Consider the following 3,892-nt stretch of genomic DNA (forward strand, 5'->3'; position numbering starts at 1 on the left):
TTGCCAAAGATATGATATGCAAGTATCTTCTGACAGTTGGCAGTCTTTTTCCATTGGAGATTCATTTCTTGTGCAGAAACTGTCATTTTTGTTTGTTTTCTTTCTTTCTTTCTTTTCTTTCTTTCTTTCTTTCTTTCTTTCTTTCTTTCTTTCTTTCTTTCTTTCTTTCTTTCTTTCTTTCTTTCTTTCTTTCTTTCTTTCTTTCTTTCTTTCTTTCTTTCTTCCTTTCTTTTTCTTTCTTTCTTCTTTCTTTTTTGTCTTCCCTGTTGGACTAGAGCTGCTAAGCTTGTTTCTCAGACCAATAGAAGGCACATATTGCCTATGTCTTCTTTGATCTATTTTACAGTTTGATGTTTTACATCTGAGCCTTAATCCATTTTGAATTAATTTCTGTGTCTGGTGTTAGTCAGTGGTCTAGTGTGATTCTTTTGCCTGTGGTGGTCCCAACATCTTGTATTAAAGAGACATTTCTTGTTTTCTGGACTCTTTGGTGTAAGTTTCATGTGATTTTATTTGTGAGCTCGATTTTGTTTCATTGATCTGTGTGTCTATTTTTCATGGTCTTAATATAAGATCTGAAATTGTTCAAGTCAGAAAGGCCAAAAGGAGAAGACATTTGTCATTCAGAAATTCATAAATTACATTATTGACAGGAAGTGAGATGAGATTGCTTGTTATCAAGGAATGACACAGGAAGAGTGTGGATATGTCTAAGGAGGTGGTAGGTGAATCCCAAGGGTTTCCTGAGCCAACTAACAAGGACAAAGACCTTCGAAAAATAGGACCCATCTCAGGAGGCCAGCCCAGAAAAACACTGAGATGCAGAATTACAAGACCTGATGTGGCTGGACTCCTTGGAAGGAGACTCTATACGGAGACAAAGGCCACACTAAGAATATTTAAAGAAGAGTGGATCCTCGAGTCGGGATCCCCAGTGTCATCCCCATTTGCTTGCAGCGCCGGGTCTTGGTCAAGGAGCACGCAGCTGTGGTGCTGGGTACAGATCGGCAATTAAGAGACCCTGGTCCTTGTTTCCCTTGATCCTGTGGATAGAGCCCGCAGTATTTGGGCCTGTCAGGAAAGAAAACCATTTTACTGACGCATGGTCCAAGTAAGGACTCTGCAGTGACCTGAGGAATGTCTGACTCATCTTCAGCTCAACGATCTGTGTGGAGACCCCCAAGAATAAGAGGCTTAAGGTCTACACGTTGCTGCTAAAACTATTTTAGCCTTTCTTTTCTCTTCTTTTTTATTATTTTTCTTTCTCTCTTTTTCTCTCTCTTCTCTTTTCTTTTTATTCTTTCTTTCTAATTACTTACTTTTTCTTTTCTTTCCAATTTCTTTGTTTCTTTTCTTTTTCTTTCTAATTTCTAATTTTTCTTTCCTTTCTCTTTCCTTTTCTTCTTTCTTTCCTTTTTCTCTTTTCTTCTTTCTTCCTTTTTCTTTTCTTCTTTTCGTTTCTTTCTTTGTCATCTCTTCTCCTTTTTCTTTTTTTTTCTTTCTTTCTTTCTTTCTCTCTTTTTCTTTCTTTCTTTCTCTCTTTCTCTCTCTCTTTCTTTCTTTCTCTTTCTCTCTCTTTCTTTCTTTCTTTCTTTCTTTCTTTCTTTCTTTCTTTCTTTCTTTCTTTCTTTCTTTCTTTCTTTCTTTCTTTCTTTCTTTCTTTCTTTCTTTCTTTCTTTCTTTCTTTCTTTCCTTTTTCTTTTTGCTTTGCTCTTTTGCTCTTCTCTCTTCTGCACCAGCCCGGGGGGCATTGCCAGCAGCCGTTGGGCTTCGTGGGGGGTGAGGGCGAGGAGCTGGGGCCGCAGGGGAGATGAGACGGCCTCCTCCACCGACTGCAGGACTCAGCTGGAAGCTTCTCAGCATGCCCATGCAGTGAGGTTCTCCAAGAAGTAGGAATTACCCAAAGCAAAAGATCAAGAATTTTGGATGTTATTTGATCAATGGAAAGAAAAAAAGGAGAAGCTAGTGGATGAAATGGGGAAAAGTCCAGGAAATGTTTAAAGAAGGATTTTAAAGAGTCGACGTCCAAGAATTCAGCATTAGGATATCGATGGTCAGGAATCCAGAATCCCACATGCAGATCAAGTCCAAGTGGACGGCCTGGGTCCAAGCTCTCCATCAGGAACACAAGAAGGCTCAGCTCTGCGGAGCTCCATGATGGACAGCCTCAACGCCAGCAACGTCTTCTACAAGAGGATCGAAGAGCTGGGGCAGGGGCTGCAGGAACAGAACAAGCTGATCGTCATTCAGTTGCATCAGATTAAAGAGTTTGCAAGTAAACCACCCAACAGTGGCAATGAATTCAAAGGGACTTCTTTAAGCTGGCAGCCTTTTGAATCCAAGCCAACTGCCTCAGCTACACCTATGACTGCCCCAGCCACACAGACTCTGGACATTAAGCCCAGTTGGACAGTGTCACACGGAGCAATATGTGGTCAGGCTCAGAGGCCAGCAGGGCTCCATCCGAGATTGTGCTTAAGGGTCAAGTGGTGCTGAGGACCCAACCCAAGGCAACACGCCTGCAAGGAAGGGAAGATGAGCAGAAATTAAGTCACAATAAAATACATTTAAGGAAAACTCTGAAGAGCAACCCCACCCTCACAAAGAAATAAGAAGTGTTGAAGCAGAAGTTGGTGGAAAAGCTGGAAACCTTGGAGATTAATGCAGCCACATGCAGCATTCTAACAGATCACTTGAACAGAGTTCTAAGGGCCATGGAGACAGCAAGATTTGAGGGAGAAAGACAGATCCCCAACATTCAGCAAATTAGAGAAGTCCTAGAACATCAGATCAGCTGTAAAATTGAGGAGCAAGCCTTCCTGTCTTCCGAAAGGCAATAGGGACTCATGAGTGGCACAACACTCAGTGGGACTAAGAAGCACAGTGTCTCCCAAACAGAGACCTTGTCCACAGGAGAAATCCTCAAGGCAGCACAACTGGCCACCAAGAACAGAACGCTGATCAGAGACCATGTTCAGATATCAAACAGCTGTTCCAAAAGTTCCTAAAAAGACAAGCACGGGAAATCTTATAAAAAATTTAAAAAAATATTAAAAAGCAGCTTAGTAACTGTGACCGATTGGAGTGATTCCTCAGATGTGTAAGCCTGAGCTTACTTGCTCACAGATCCTTGCCACCCATGCCAGAGGTATTCCAGCACCACAGGGGTGTGCTTGTGGCCCCAGGATCCCAAAGAGTCTGCCATACAGATTTCACCACAATCACAAGGAAGCCAGTGCAAAGAACAAGAGTTTCTTTAATGGTACTTCATAATACAGTATTGAAAGAGACAAAATTGCTAACAGTATTTTGAAGCATATAAAGGTGTTTAAAACTTGTGCTGCTTAATAAATACCATGTTCTTGATTGAAAATGGTACTCTCAGTGTTTAAGTGTATTTTTTAACTAGTTTTAAGTGAACTTTTTATAAATACAGGTGTTTCCTTCTTTTCCCCCCATTTGCCCCATCCCATCTTACATACACTGTCTCTAAGGAGACATTTTTATTCTAAAATTCAATTCATCTCCTTAAAGGTGAACTCATGAAGTAAGTGAATCTTAAAAGTAGGTTGGTTATTTGTCATATAGAAGTAAGTTTAGGATTATAAAACTATAGCAAGGCCCATTTGACATTTTCCAGAATCCCTTTTTGCAACTTGCAACTTTGAACCATTGTAAGTATGTTATTATTAAAAAGTTATTTTAACACTATGAATACCAGTAAGCCAACAGAATATGATTTTGGTAACATCATCTTTTCTTTGATAGCTAATGAAATGTAGTGATTTTAACTATGTGAGTAGAAAAAAACAATGAAACCATCACCAAATTCTTATGTGTCTGAATGTTTTTAAATTTTTTAAAATTCCTGATCAGAGGGCCAGAGTGGTGG

The 3,892-nt window shown here is 40.0% G+C and overlaps 1 pseudogene; it reads left to right on the top strand.

Annotated features, from left to right (window-relative positions):
• The first annotated feature begins 706 nt into the window (after positions 1 to 706).
• LOC126007292 (cilium assembly protein DZIP1-like) lies at positions 707 to 3,008 on the top strand (annotated as a pseudogene).
• Positions 3,009 to 3,892: the final 884 nt, after the last annotated feature.

This window comes from Suncus etruscus, chromosome 4, assembly GCF_024139225.1.
Source record: "Suncus etruscus isolate mSunEtr1 chromosome 4, mSunEtr1.pri.cur, whole genome shotgun sequence".
NCBI classification, from domain to species: domain Eukaryota; kingdom Metazoa; phylum Chordata; class Mammalia; order Eulipotyphla; family Soricidae; genus Suncus; species Suncus etruscus.